This window comes from Pongo pygmaeus, chromosome X (genome assembly GCF_028885625.2).
Source record: "Pongo pygmaeus isolate AG05252 chromosome X, NHGRI_mPonPyg2-v2.0_pri, whole genome shotgun sequence".
Classification (NCBI taxonomy): Eukaryota; Metazoa; Chordata; class Mammalia; order Primates; family Hominidae; genus Pongo; species Pongo pygmaeus.
Genome location: NC_072396.2, coordinates 82,707,621 through 82,723,619, shown reverse-complemented (window position 1 = coordinate 82,723,619; position 15,999 = coordinate 82,707,621). Strand labels below are relative to the sequence as shown.

General features: G+C 38.5%; 1 protein-coding gene across 2 annotated transcripts in view; it reads right to left on the bottom strand.

Annotated features, from left to right (window-relative positions):
- Nucleotides 1-245: 245 nt before the first annotated feature.
- The window catches only part of GPR174 (G protein-coupled receptor 174), a 126,858-nt gene continuing 111,104 nt past the window's right edge, over nucleotides 246-15,999 (bottom strand). For both annotated transcript variants that reach the window (XR_008497127.2, XR_008497126.2), the window contains 3 exons: nucleotides 14,445-14,514; nucleotides 7,258-7,361; nucleotides 246-836 (listed from right to left, as the gene is read on the bottom strand). The gene's annotated coding sequence lies outside the window, so the exon portion shown is untranslated. The remainder of the gene's footprint in view (nucleotides 837-7,257; nucleotides 7,362-14,444; nucleotides 14,515-15,999) is intronic.

The following is a 15,999-nucleotide window of genomic DNA, read 5'->3' as shown; positions in this document are numbered from 1 at the left end:
ACAGAGTGGTTTTGAATAAATGGAACACTTATAATACTGGTTACATCAGGTGTCTTCTAAACAGAAACACTCTAGTATAGATTCATTAATTTCTTCCAACTTTTCTTCACAACCAACCCAGTGGATACAGGCACCTGTGTCACTTAGAGTTGATGTTATCATTTCAACTTCCACAATTTCTTTTCAGAATGCAGCCTTTCTATGAATTTTAAGACAAAGTGTACAAAATGTGTTAGTTTACCAACTCTACTTTCATCATTTATTGGCAACCTCTTTAATATCTACAGAGTAGTTATTATAAAATTAGGAATCATTTGTTCAGTATATATACAATATACACAGTATACCAAAAATAGATGAAATGAACATAACATACAGGGTGATGGATAAGCTTAAATTTTCTAGTACACGCCAGCAAAACACACTTTCGAATATATTTCCTCCCACCTCCCTCAAGGCAGTGAACAAGTACAGAGAATACACTGTTCACAGGGTTGGTTTAACAATTCCACTTTCAAACAGAGTATTTCCCATGAGTTTTTAAAAGCTGTTTACAAAAGTGTTATCTTACTACTTCTAATTTAAATACATCAAGCACTTCTAAATGTCTAAAATGGATAGATATTTCACATTGACTTGTCCACTATGTACACAGCACTGTAAAACTACACGCATATAACAATGGTTATAATCTGAGGTGTCTTCTAAATATGGCCATTTTGGCCTTGAGCCAGTCCTCCTTCACTTCTTTCTGCCTTCAATCCAGTGGACAAGTACAAGCGTAGGGGTTGTTGAACAAATTCACATCCAAAAGTCACTTACGGAGGACAAGTTTCCTATGAATTTCAACACAAAATGCACAAAATGCGCTGATTTTACTAAGTCCTTTGTCATACACTGGCAAACTCCTTAACATCTAGAGACTAGATATTACAAGTTTAGGACTCATTCATCAGTTATATATACTATAAGCACAAGCAAAACAAAATGCACAAAACATATTGGAAAATGGTGTCTGAAAATGTCCAAATATGAACACGCCTGTATGTTACCTTTTGCAGTTTGTTCCAAACAAGTATAGATGGTACTATACTGCTCACAGAGGCAGTTTAACAATTTCAATTCCAAAAGACAATACTTACTATGAATTCTAACAAAAACATATTTACAAAGTGATATTTTACTACCTCTACATTTAATGTATGTCAGGCACTTCTAAGTATCTAGACAGACTAAATGTTTCAGGTAAGGTGTTAACTTGTCAACTATATACCCAACATTCTTGAATAAGCTGCACACATGCAACAATAGTTATAATTTGAAACAGTCTTACAAATATGAACATTCTAGCCTATAAACCCTCCCATTTGCATCAACCCAGTGGGTAGTAGTGCTTAAATTTTCAGACGACATTTTTTCCCCTAGGAATTTTAAATCAAAATATACAAAATATTTTAGTTTACTAATCTATTTTTGTCGTACACTGGCAACCCCTTTAACATCTGGAAAAACAAAATGTTGTAAATTGGGACTTGATTTTTCTTGATATATACTATTTACTCAAATAAGTAAAACAAAATGCACAGACATAGGGACAATGGTTAATTTTTTTTTTTTTTTTTTTTTTTGAGACCAAGTCTCACTCTGTTGCCCAGGCTGGAGTTCAGTGGCGCAATCTCGGTTCACTGCAACCTCCGCCTCCCAGGTTCAAGTGATTCTCCTGCCTCAGCCTCCTGAGTAACTGGGATTACAGGCACCCACCACCACACCTGGCTAATTTTTTTTATTTTTAGTACAGACAGGGTTTACCATGTTTACCTCACTATAAGCACACTGGCATCAAGCTCTGTGCACTTCTTCCTCCTTCCTCTTCCCCTGAACTAGTGCACAAACATAATATGTATTACTCAAAAAGTGGTTTGGTCATTTCCCCCAAAAAACAACATTTCATGTAAATTTTAACAAAAATGTAGTTAGAAAATATGTTATTTTACTACCTCTAATTTTAACACATATAAGGCACTTCAGGATATCTAGAAAAACTAGATATTTCAAAAAAGTATTTAGCATTGTCAATCATATATACAGTAGTGAGGAATAAAATGCACACAAAAACAATGGTTATGATATAAAAATGACTTCTAAATATGATCAGTCTGGCATAGAACCACTTTCTCTTCGTCCTCAAGTTTTCTGCTCCATGTTCACTGAACAAATGTCAACATGTCACTTCTGGTGTCACTTTCAAAAGTGGTCTAACAATGCCATTTCAAAAATTCATTCTCAGAAGACATTTATTTTCTATGACTTTTTAAAAAATGGGAATTTACAAGATGCGTGATTTTCTCACTCTACTTCATCATACGTTAGCAACCTCTTTACATCTAGAAAGGTAGATGTAGTAAATGTTTTAAAAGGTTTAGGTGAAAGTTGAGAACAACTTTTACATATTATATACACAGGCCTTCTATAAACAGCCAGTAAATCTTCACAAAGAGTGGTGGAGCATTTCCAATTGGCCAAATGTGGTATGTCATTCTACAACTTTTCTCTTACAATACAAAGGTCTGGTAGAAAGAAGACCCACCACTCAACCGCTCGCTAACCATTCTACCTGTGATCGTCTGGGAGTCCACTCACCTTCCTAGCCCATTAATTCCTTTGTTCCTTGTCATCAGGACTATGTAGGTCTCGCCCAATTGGGACAAAGCAGTCATGCAAGGACTCAGGTCCCCAAGGCTCCATGGCCTAAAGAGGTAGGTGTATTTGTATCCATAGACCCACCTTCTCGGGCCCTCCAAACCCTAAGGGTCCCCATGGCATTTGGGCCACCACCATTCTTCTCACCCCACCACCACCCAAAGGCACCTAGTTTTTGACCCACATCCTTGTCGTGTTCTAGATAGTAGAAGTAAAGCTTCCAGGATTTCCCCATTCAGTTTGATACTAGCTGTGAGTCTTTCATGTATGCTGTTTGTTGTGTGGAGGTATGTTCCTTCTATACCCAGTTTTTGGAGGATTTTTATCATGAAGGTATGTTGAATTTTATGAAACACCTTGTGAGCATCAATTGAATGGATCACATCATTTTATTTCTTCATTCTATTTATATGGTGTATCACATCAATTGATTTCCATATGTTGAACCATTCTTGCATTGTAGGGATAAATCCCACTTGGTCATGAGGAATGATCTTTTCAATGTGTTGTTGAATTTAATTTGCTAGTATTTTGTTGAGGATTTTTACATTACTGTCAATCAAAGCTATTGGCCTATAGTTTTCTTTCTTTTGATGTGTCTTTTTCTAATTTGGGTATCAGGGTAATACTGGCCTCTTAGAATAAGTCAGGGGGTATATCCTCCTGTTTTGTTTTTTGGAATAGTTTGAGTAGAATTGGTATTAATTCTTCTTAAATGTTTGGTAAAACTCAGCAATGAAGCCATTGGGTCTCAGGCTTTCATTTGCTAGGAGAATTTATATTATCATTTTGGTCTCATGACTTGTTATTGATTTATCCATGCTTTGGATTTCTTTATGGTTCAATTTTGGTAGTTTGTATTGTCTAGATATTAATCCATTTCTTTTAGGTTTTTAGATTTATGAGCATATAGCTACTCATAGTAATCTCTAATGATCATTTGATTTTTTCACAGTATCAGTTGCAATGTTTCTTTTTTTATCTTTCATTTTATGTATTTGGGTCTTCTTTCTTCTTAGTCTGGTGAAGGTTTGTTGATTTTGTTTATATTTTCAAAAAACAAACTTTTAATTTTGTTGATCTTTTGTATATTTTTGTTTCAATTTCATTTCTTTTGCTCTAATCTTCATTTTCTTCTACTAATTTTGGGTTTGCTTCACTCTTGCTTGCCTAGTTCTTTAAGATGCATGATTTTGTTGTTTATTTGAAGTTTTTCAACTTTTTCGATGCAGGTGCTTATTACTATAAACTGTCCTTTTACTACTACTTTTGCTGTGTCTCATAGGTTTTACTATATTGTGTTTCCATTTTCATTTATTTTGTAGACATTTTTAGATTTCCTTCTTGATTTCTTCATTGACCCACTGGTCATTTAGAAGCATATAGTTTACCTTCCATGTGTTTGGTTGGTTTCTAAAGTTCCTCTTGTAATTGCTTTCTAGTTTTATTCCATTGTTGTCAGAGCAGATACTTGATATGATTTCTAATTTTTGGAATACTTAAAAGCTTGTTTTATAGTGTAACATATGGTCTATCCTTGAGAATGATCCATGTGCTCAGAAGATGGTGTATTCTGCAACCATTGTATGAAATATTCTATAAATGTCTATGAGGTCCATTTGTTCTATAATGTAGATTAAGTCTGTTTTTTCTTTGTTGATTTTGGAAGGTCTGGAGGGTCTGTCTAATGCTAAAAGTAGAGTGTTGAAGTCTCCAGCTATTATTGTATTGAGGTCTATCTCTCTCTTTAGCTCTAATGATATTTGCTTTATGTTTCTGAGTGCTCATCTTAGGTGAATATATATTTATTATTTTTATATTCTCCTACTGAATTGACTTCATTATCACAATATAATAAACTCTTTTACTTCTCTTATAGTTTTCATTTTGTAATCTATTTTTTCTGATATAAATATAGCTAACTCTGTTCGTATTTTTTTTCCCATTTGCATGGAATATTCTTTTCCAACCATTTATTTTCTCTATGTGTGACTTTATAGGTGAAGTGTGTTTTTTTGTAGGCAGTGGATAGTTGGTTCTTATATTTTTAATTATCCATTCAGCCACTCTATTTCTTTTGATTGGAGAATTTAGTCCATTTACATTCAGTGCTATTATTGATAAGTAAGAACTTATGCCTGCAATTTTGTTATTTGTTTTCTGGTTGTTTTGTGGTCTTCTCTTCCTTCCTTCCTTTCTGTTCTTTGTGTGAAAGTGATTTTTCTCTGTACTAGTTTTTAATTAATTTATTTTTATTTATGTGTATCTCTTGTAGGTTTTTTGATTTGAGGTTATCATTAGGCTTGCAAATAATGTCTTATAACCACTTATTTTTAAATTATGACAACTTAACTCTGACCTTAAAAACAAAGTAAGAAACAAAAAACAAGCAACAAGAAAACTAATAAAAACTCTATACTTTAGCTTTATCCCCCTACTTCTTAAAATTTTGTTGTTTCTATTGATATATTTTTATACTATGTCTCAAGAAGTAGTTGTTATTATTTTGGATAGATCCATCTTTTAGTCTTCCTACTGATGATACAAGTAGTTTGCACAGCACAATTACAGTGGTACAATATTCAGTATTTGGCTGTGTATTTACTATTACTAGCAAATTTTGTGCCTTTAGATGATTTCTTCTTGGTCATTAACATTTCTTTCTTTCAGACTGAAGAACTCTCTAGCATTTCTTGTAGGACAGGCCGGGTGTTTATAAAATCCCTAAGTTTTTGCTTGTCTGGAAAAGTCTTTATTTCTCTTTATGTTTGATGGATATTTTTGCTGGATGTGGTATTCTGGGATAAAAGTCTTTTCCCTTCAGCATTTTTATATGTCATGGCACCCTCCAGGCTTGTAAGATTTCCACCAAGAAATTTGCTGTCAGATGTATTGGAGCTCCTTTAAATGTTGTTTGTTCTTATCTCTTGCTGTTTTTAGAATCCTTTCCTTATTCTTGACCTTTGGAAGTTTGATTATTAAGTGTGTCCAGTTAGTCTTGAGTTAAATTATCTTGGTGTTCTGTAAACTTCTTGTAACTGAATACTGATCTTTCTTTAGGTTTGTAATGTTCTCTATTACCTTTTTGAATAAACTTACTACCCAGATCTCTCTCTCAACCTCCTCTTTATGACCAATAACTCTTATAATTTGATTCTAATTTCTAGATCTTATGTACATGCTTCTCTCTTTTTTATTCTACTTTCTTTTGCCTCCTCTATGTTTTTTCAAGTAGCCTTTCTTCAAGCTTTTGAATTCTTTCTTCTGCTTGATTAGTTCTGCTGTTCAGAGTCTCTGATGCATTTTCAGTTTGTCAAATAAATTTTTTTGCTCCAGAATTCCTGCTTGGTTTTTCTTTTTCTTTTTCTTTTTTTTTTTTTTTTTGAGATGGAGTCTCGCTCTGTAGCCCAGGCTGGAGTGCAGTGGTGCGATCTCGGCTCACTGCAAGCTCCGCCTCCCGGATTCACGCCATTCTCCTGCCTCAGCCTCCTGAGTACCTGGGACTACAGGCGCCCGCCACCACACCCGGCTAATTTTTTTGTATTTTTAGTAGAGACGGGGTTTCACCGTGTTAGCCAGAATGGTCTCGATCTCCTGACCTCATGATCTGCCCCACGCAGCCTCCCAAAGTGCTGGGATTACAGGTGTGAGCCACCACGCCCGGCCAATTCCTGCTTGGTTTTTAAAAATTACTTCAATTTCTTTGTTAAATTTATCTGATAGGAATCTGAATTCCTTCTCTGTGTTATATGAAATATTATTGAACTTCCTCAAAACAACTATTTTGAATTCCCTATTGGAAAGGCCACATATCTCTGTCACTCCAGAATTGGTCATGGTGCCTTATTTAGTTTGTTTGATGAGGTCACATTTTTCTGTATAATCTTGATGCTTGTCGATGCTTGCCAATGTGTGGGCATTGAAGAGTTAGGTATTTAATGTTATCTACACAGTCTTGACTTGTTTATACCATTATTTTTAAGAAGGTTTTCCAAGTATTCAAAGGGAATTGACTGTTGTCATCTAAGTCTTTGGTTACTGAAGCCATACGTGCATTAGGGGGCACTCCAAGCCCAGTAATGCTGTGACTTTTGTAGACTCATTGACATACCATCTTGGTGGTCTTGGGTAACATCCTGGAGAATTTTCTGAGTTATAAGGCATTGTCTCTTATTTTCTTCCCTTACTTTTCCCCAAACAAATGGAGTCTCTCTCTGTCTCTCTCCATGATTAGCCACCTGTAGTTGGTTGGGGGGGAGGGGTAGTGGTGACACAAGCACTCCGGTGGCCACCACCACTGGGACAGTGCTGAGTCACACCTAAAGCTAACACAGTACAGGGTCTCACCCACAGCCTGTGGCAACTATTGCCTGGCTACCATTAATGTTTATTCAAGACCCAAAGCTCTTTAGTCAGCAGGTGTTGAATTCTGCCAAGACCAGGTCTTTCTCTTCAGGGCAATGGGTTCTCTTCTCGCTCTCAGTGGGTCTAGAAATGTTGTCCTTAAGCTTTTGGCCTGAGACTGGGGCTTCAGGGCTCTATAGGGTTTTATCTTACCGTGACTCTGCTGGTTTCCAAGTTGCAAGACAAAGTCTTCTTTACTCTTCTCTCTGCTTTCCTCAAGCAGAAGGTGCCTCTCCTGGAGCTGGGAGCTGTGCTACCTGGAGTTGGGGGAGAGGTAATGCAAGCACTTTCTTGGCCACCATAGCTGATGTCTCACTGAGTCCCATGCACCCCAAGCCCACTGGCTCCAATCCCAGTACAGCACCAGCACTTGCCCAGGAATTTTGGTTCTTGTAACGTAGACTTCCTTTCAAATTTATTTAGGACCCTAAAGAACTTTAGCCTGTGGTCGAAGGGCTAGCTGGAACTCAGGTTCTGACTGGTAGGATGGATGATTTCCCACTGGCTAGGTCTGGTCTAAATGCTCCCTCCATGGTTACCAGATGAATTCTGCTCTGGGTTTCTTGCCACTGTGACATGCCAACACTGAGTTCCAATGCAGTCTCACAATCACTTCACTCTCCCTCCCTCAAGCAAACAAATTATCTCTCCCAGTACCATATGGCACTACCATCGGATGAGGGAGGGACAGTGTAGGCAATTCAAAACTGTCTTTTCTACCTCCTCAATGCCACTTTGCTTGATATGATGTCAAAACTAGGTACTGTTATCACTCACCTGTATTTTGGTTCTTATTTATGTGCTTTTTGTGTGAATAGTTATTCAGTTTGGTTTTTCTGTGGGGGGCAATCACTGGAGGGTTCTATTCAGCCATATTGCATTGCCTTTTACTGTAGTGTTTTTGTTTGTTTCTGTTTAAAAGTGTTGCACTATATCATGTTTATGGAGGGCTTCACTAGAAGTTACTCTGAATATTCTCATTCCTAAGAGTTAACTGGGCTGAGCACAGTGGCTCACACCTGTAATCCCAGCACTTTGTGAGTCCGAGGCAGGTGGATCATTTGAGGTCAGGAGTTCGAGACCAGCCTGGCCAACATGGTGAAACCACACCTAGTCTACTTAAAATACAAAAATTAGCCAGGCATTGTGGTACGTGCCTGTAAACCTTGCTACTCAGATGGCTGAGGCAGGAGACTTGCTTGAATCTGGGAGGCAGAAGTTGCAGTGAGTTGAGATCATGCCACTGCTCTCCAGCAAGACTCTGTCTCAAAAAAAAAAAAAAAAAAGAGTGAACTGACAGAAAACCTATCCACATATTCTCGAGCAGCTAAAAAGACATGTTGGCAACCCTTCCAAGGATTAGATTGTTTTTCCACCCTCAACATGATACTTTATTTGTTTTTCCAGAATGTTTCTATCTCAGAAAAAAGAAAATGAACTACCTTGCATTTCCAATGGAAACAGCTTGTGGAATGTTAGAAAGAATAATGAGTAAGGTAAATTCACTGCCTTACCCACGTACACAAATATAAATACTTTGGGAAGGTCTCTCATCAAAATAGTTTTGAAACTTTCAAAACTTTTACTCATGTCTGAAAGCTGTGCTCACTAATAATGTCTTGCCATTTGCTATAGGCTTATTATTAATGTTTCCTCAAAATTCTTATGTTTAAACTTGAATTTCCAATGTGATGGTATTTGGAGGTAAGCCTTTGGGAGGTAGTTAGATTTAGATGAAGTAAAGAGGGTAGTGTCCCATCATGATGGGATTAGTTATATATATATATATATATATATATATATATATATACACACACACACACACACACACACATATATATATATATATATATACACACACACACATATATACACACACATATTCAGGAGGAGACCAGGGTTTTTTCCCTCCTGCCATGTGAGAATACAATAAGAAGACAGCTATCTGCAAACCAGGGAGTGGGCCTTCACCAGACTGAATCTACTGCACCTTGATTTTGGATACCATAGCCTCCGGGAAATGTCTGTTGTTTATGCTACCCAGTCTATAATATTTTGTTATAGCAGCCTAAACTAAGACATCCTTACATGCTGATTTTAATGTTTTACACACACATACACATACACACACACACACACACAACAAAACAACAGCAACAAAAAGGAGGAAAATTATTATTTCGATTATTTTATACTGAGGGGAGGGGACAACTAAAACTCAAGCAAGTTTGGAAAATTGTCTAAGGTCGTACAGCCAATAGTGAAAGAAATGTAACCAGGTCAGTAAGAGTAGGAACAATCTCTGTTTCAAATATCAGTGCCTACTTTAGACCTGAAGGTTAAAGATAAAAGTGAAAGCCCCAGATGACTTAAACCATAGACTAAGGAGAGACATACAGACACAGAAGAAAAGAGGGAGGAAGAAGGGAAAATAAACACAAATGCAGGTGGGGAAAGAGGCATATTCATTGAAGAGTTAGAAAGCCAATGGTCATGGCCTCAGTCAGAGTTATCCCTCTGGCATTTAAATACATATTTCACCTTGGTCACAGGCTATCCTATTGACTGAAAATCCTTACAGACCTAGTACCCCTTATATATGTATTTTTTGCATAACAGGAAACTTTCTTCAAACTATCATCTATTTCATAAAGTAAATAAAAGCCAATCTCAATAAAACCTTCTTCAGTGACAGATAACTTTCTTCTATAAGAATGCTGTCCCATTGTTTAAAAATGTTGGTTCTATATTGTAAGCTGAAAACAATCTCCACATAACTTCCAGATATTGATCTTATTTCTTCCTTCTAAAGGATTAGCTTCCTCCACTCTTACACATGACAGCGATTTTTATATATGAGAACAGCAAGCATGTTTTTCCCTCCCCTTCTCTAACATCAATGTTTTCACTTCCCAGGATATTCTTCATTGGTTTTATCGTATATTCTTCATTAAGCCTGCTTTTCAGCCCCTTACTATGATCACATTTCTCTGGATACTTGAATTTATTTAAGTCTGTTATTAAATGTGATATCCAAATTTATCTGACTAACATGAAGTGGAACAAGAATACCAGATTCTTAAGTATTTTGCTAGCTTTTGGGTAACAACATTGCACTGTAGAGTTGTCATACTCAAAGCTATTCCTTAAACATGAGTTGTTATCAAGCCAGCTATCTTCCTATCAAACTTATACAATTATCTTACTGAACCTGAATGTAGTATTTACATTAGTTAAAATTTGTTTAGTTTTTGTTTTTCCATATCTCACAATATTTAAATAATTCTAAAATGATTGGTTCCTGTTTCACAAATACTTTTAGCAGGCATTGTTATTACAGAATAATTAGAAGTATTAGATTAGGGAAAGGAAAGTAGATGCTAATGCAGAATCATGAAATTGCAGCTGATGAAAATTTTAAAAAGAAAGAAACACTCCAAAAATCAAACATAAGAACTAAAGAAGCAATCTTAGTCCTTAAGCATTCACCGTAGGAGCAAAGAGCCTTACATACCTCATGGTGTTTTGTTGTATCTATAGGTTACACAGTAACAGGTTTGAGCCATTAGGACAGCCTTCTCTTGTGTTAATTGTCTTCTATTAAATAAGGCAGTCATATAACAGTCTTGGCAAACAGCCTTGCTTAAAAATATTTTAGTGCCTGTAGTGGGTTGAATGGTGGCTACCAAAAAGATATGCCCATATATTAATTCCTAGAACTTGTAAGTGATAACTTATTTGGGAAAAGGGGTCATTGCATATGTTATTAAATTAAATATTTAGAGCTGAGGAGCTTATCCTGGATTATCTCAGTGGGTTCTACACCCAATGACAAACATCTTTATGGGATTAAAAAAAGAGGAAACACATACATAGAGGAAAGGACAATATAAAAATGGAGGCAGAGAGTGGAGTACTTTGATGAGGCTATGAGCCAAAAAATGCTAAGAATTGTGGGAATCCATTAGAAACCAGGAGAAATAGGCATGGAATGGACTCTCAGCTAGAACCTTGAGGGAGAGTGCAAACTTGGAGACACAGACTTTGAGTTTGTAGCCTCCAGAACTACGAGAGAATTAATTTCTGTTGTTTCAAGCCACTCAGTTTGTGGTAATCGGTAAGTCCAGGTCTAGAAAACTACTATCGTGCTTAAAGTGCTAAATATCACTACCTGGCAAATTTATTTATGAAGGAAATTGTTTAAAACTATATAAATGAAGAATTATAAGTAGTCAATATAATAATAATATGAATTACATAATCTGAACAACATAGTATCATTATTATTTTAACCAATAAAATGAACTTATTCAACATGTAATGAAATCATATTTACTCATTTATCTGTGCAACCATTTATCCATCTATACATTCATCAGTCCATCCATTCATTTAAATTTAGCCCACCATCCAGCCAGTATTTATCTAAACATTGTTGAGTTTGACCTTAAATGAAAATTATTGCATGAGTTTATCCATCAATGTTGTTGATCACAAACATATTTTATAGGTTGTGATAATTTCAATCACCCAGATGCTTGCAAATATCCAAATATTAAGAGTTATATAGGGCAGAGCAAGATGGCTGTACAGAAGCTTATACCATTCATCCCCCACAAGCAGGAAAACCAAATTTTAACAACTAACTACACACAAAAAGCACCATCACAAAAACTAAAAATCAGGTAAGCACACACAGTACGTACTTGAGTTTTACTTCATATCACTGAAAGAGACACTGAAGAGAGTAGGAAGTCCCTCTTGAATTGCCAATGCCACCCTTTACCCAACCCCTGGCAGTGGCCACATGACAAGAGAGAATCTACCCTTGTGGGAGGGAGAGTGCAGCAACTAGGGTACTTTACATTCAGCTCAGTGCTACCCTGTCACTGCGGAGAGAAAACCTGTGCTGGGCTCAGCTGGCATCCACGCACAAAAAGTACATTTTGATGAACTCTAGCCAGAGAAGAATCACCCATCTCAGTGGTCAGAAGCTGAATTTCTTGGCAGGTCTCTTCACCACAGGACAAAGTGCTCTGGAATCCTAAGTAAACTTGAAAGGCAATCTAGGACACAAGGATGGCAATTACTGGGGAACTAGTAGTGCTGGACTGGGCTTAGAGCCAGTGGACTAGGGTGGCATGTGACCTAGAGAGAGAGCAGATGGGGTGGCTAAGGGAGTGCTTGAGACACACATTCCCAACCCTATCCAATGCTTCTGGAAGCAATAAAGGTAACTCCTTCTTTCTGCTTGAGGAAAAGAGAGGAAAGGATAAAGAGGAAGAGTAAAGATGACTTTGTCTTGCATCCTGGATACCAGCTCAGCCACAATAGGATAGATATGGCAGTGGGCAGAGTTGTGAGGTGTCCCTTCTAGGACCTAGCTCCTGGATGACATTTCTAGACACACCCTTGGCCAGAAGGGTGGAACCCACGGCCTTGATGGGAAGGGCCAAATCACGGCAGGTTTCATCATCTGCTGACTAAAGAACCCTTGGGCCATGAATAACCAGCAGCAATACACAGATAGTATATGGACTCATCCGGAGCCAGGTAGCACTCTGTGGGCCTTGGGCTCTGGAACATGCTTGCTTCAGGTGTGACCCAGCACATTTCCAGCTGTGGTGACTGCAGTGAAAGACTCCTTCTGTTTGAAAATAGCAGAGAGAAAAGTAACAGAGACTTTGTCTTCCACCTTAGGTTCCAATTCAGCCATTGAAGGTAAAGAATTAAGTGGGATCTTGGCATTCCTGAGTCCAGGCCTAGACTCTTGGACAGCATATCTGGACCTCCCATGGCCCATAGGGAAGCACACTGCCCTTAAGGTTGTGTCCCAGGCCAGGCAACATTCATCATAAGCTGACTGAAAAGCTCTTGGGCCACATCACTGGTGGCCTGGGAGAAACCCCCATTGGCTAGTGGTGGTAGTGGCTGAGAGAGAGAGAGACCCCTTCACCTGTGGAAATGGGTGGGTAGAGTGGGAAGGACTTTGTCTTGTGGTTGGAGGGACAGCTTAGCCACAGTAGAATAGAACAACAGGTAAATTTCTAATGTTTTTGACTCCAATCTCTGGCTCCCAGACACCATCTCTGGACCCACTCAGGTCCTGGGGGAACTCACTGCTCTAAAAAGAGAGATACAAACATCGGTGGCTTTGCCACCTGCTGATTGCAATCTTGAATGACTATAAGTAATAGACAGGTAGTGGTTACAGTGGGCCTTGGGCAAGACCCAGTGAAGTATTGGCTTCAGGTCTCAAACAGCAAAGTCCCAGTGGTGCTGGACACATGGGTGCTTTTGTCCCCCCAACACCATTTTCATGCAGCTCAAGCACAGAGATATTCCATTATTTGAAAGAAAGTAAGGAAAAAGTACAAGAGTCTTGGTCTGGCAATCCAGAGAATTCTTCTGGATCTTATCCAAGACCACCACGGTTGTATGGCTATGAGTCTTGATATGGTTTTGTTGTGTCCCCACCCAAATATCATCTTGAATTGTAGTTCCCATAATCCTCATATGTCATGGGATGGGCCAGGTGGAAATAGTTGAATTATAGGGGCCATTTCCTGTATCCTGTTCTCATGATAGTGAGTTAGTTCCCATAAGATCTGATGGTTTTATAAGGGGCTTTGCATTTCACTGGGTACTCATTCTCTCCCATGCCATCCTGTGAAGAGATGGCTTCCACCATAATTGTAAGCCTTCTGAGGCCTCCCTAGCTGTACATAACTGTGAGTCAATTAAAGCTCTTTTCTTTATAAATTACCCAGTCTTGAGTATGTTGTTATAGCAGCATGAGAACAGACTAGTACAGTAACTTGGTACCACATAGATTGGGGTGCTGCTATAAGGATACAAAAAATGCACAAGCGACTTTGGAACTGAGTAAAAGGCAGAATTTGTAAGAGTTTAGAGGGCTCAGAAGAAGAAAGAAAGATGTGGAGAAGTTTGTAACTTCCTAGAGACTTGTTAAATGGCTTTGACCAAAATGCTGATAGTGATGTGAAAAATGAAGTCCAGGCTGAAGTGGTCTCAGATGGAGATGAGGAAATTGTTGGGAACAGGAACAAAGGTGACTCTTGTTATGCTTAGCAAAGAGACTGGCAGCATGTCTCCCCTTCCCTAGAGATCCATGGAACTTTGAACCTGAAAGAGATGATTTAGGGTATCTGGCAACAGAAATTTTAAAACAGCAAAGCATTCAAGAGTAAGCAAAGCATAAAAGTTTAGAAAAATTGCAGCCTGATGATGTGACAGAAAAGAAATACCCATTTTCTGGTAAGAAATACAAGCCTGCTACAGAAATTTGCATAAGTAACAAGGAGCTGAAAGATACTCACCAAGACAATGGGGAATAGGTCTCCAGGGAGTGTCACAGATCTTCTCCCATCCAGTCACAGGGCCAGAAGCCTAGGAGGAAAAAAATTGTTTCATGGACCAAGTCCAGGGCCTCCCTGCTCTCTGCAGCCTTGGAACATGGTGCCCTGTGTTCCAGCTGCTTCAGCTCCAGCTGTGGCTAAAAGTGGCCAAGATACAGCTCAGGCCATTGCTTCAGAAGGTGCAAGCCTCAATGCTTCACAGCTGCTACATGGTTTTGGGCCTGCTAGTGCACAGAATACAAGAATTGAGGTTTGGGAACCTCCACCTAGATTTCAGGGGATGTATGGAAATTCCTGGATGTCCAGCAGAAGTCTGCTGCAGGGATGGAGCCCTCATGAAGAACCTCTGTTAGGGCAGTATAGAAGGAAAATTTGGAGTTGGAGCCCCCACACAGACTCTCCACTTTGGCACTGCCCAGTGGAACCATGAGAAGACCTCTGTCCTTCAGACCCCAGAATGGTACAATCTACCAAAATCTTGTACCATGCACCTGGAAAAGCAACAGACACTCAGTGCCAGCTGTGAAGGCAGCCAGGACAGAGAGTTGTGCCCTGCAAGGCTACAGGGACAAAGATGCCAAAGGCCGTGGGAGTCCACCTCTTGCATCAGCATGACCTGGATGTGAGACATGGAGTCAGAGAAATTCATTTTACAACTTTAAGGTTTAATGACTGCTCTATTGGATTTCAGACTTGGATGGGGCCTTTGGTTTTGGCCAATTTCTCCCATTTTGAATGGCTGTACATACCCAAAGCCTGTAACCTCATTGTATCTAGGAAGTAACTAACCTGCTTGTGATTTTACTGGCCATAAGCAGAAGGGACTTGGCTTCTCTCAGATCACACTTTGTACTTGGATGTTTTAGTTCATGCCAAAATGAATTAAGACTGCAGGGGACTGTTACAAGGGCATCATTGTGTTTTGAATTGTGAGGACATGAGATTTGGGAGGGACTAGGGGTAGAATGATATGGTTTGGCTGTGACCCCAATAAACTCTTATTTTGAATTGTAGTTCTCACAATTCCTACACGTCGTGGGAGGGACTAGATGGAAATAATTAAATGATGGGGGTGGTTTCTTCCATCTTGTTCTGATAATAGTGGTTAGTTCTCATGAGATCTGATGGTTTTATAAGGGGCTTCCCCCTTCACAGGGCATTCATTCTGTCCCCTTTTGCCCTGTGAAGAGGTGCCCTTTGCTATAATTGTAAGTTTCTTGAGGCTTCTCACGCCATCAGGAACTATGAATCAGTTAAAACTTTTTCCTTTATAAATTTCCCAGTCTCAGTTATTTCTTCATAGCAGCATGAGACTGGACTAATTTAAGTCTGCAAGAGCCACAGCATTATTGGGCTTGGGATCCATGTATCTTCGAATACCTGAAAAGCCTTCACAAGAAGGATGGGAACAAAAATGTCCAGACTGCAAAAACTACAAAAAAAAAAAAAAAATACTCCCACATAAGAATGTTATAGAATACCAAGCAGATCTAAACCAAAGAAGACTACTTCAAGA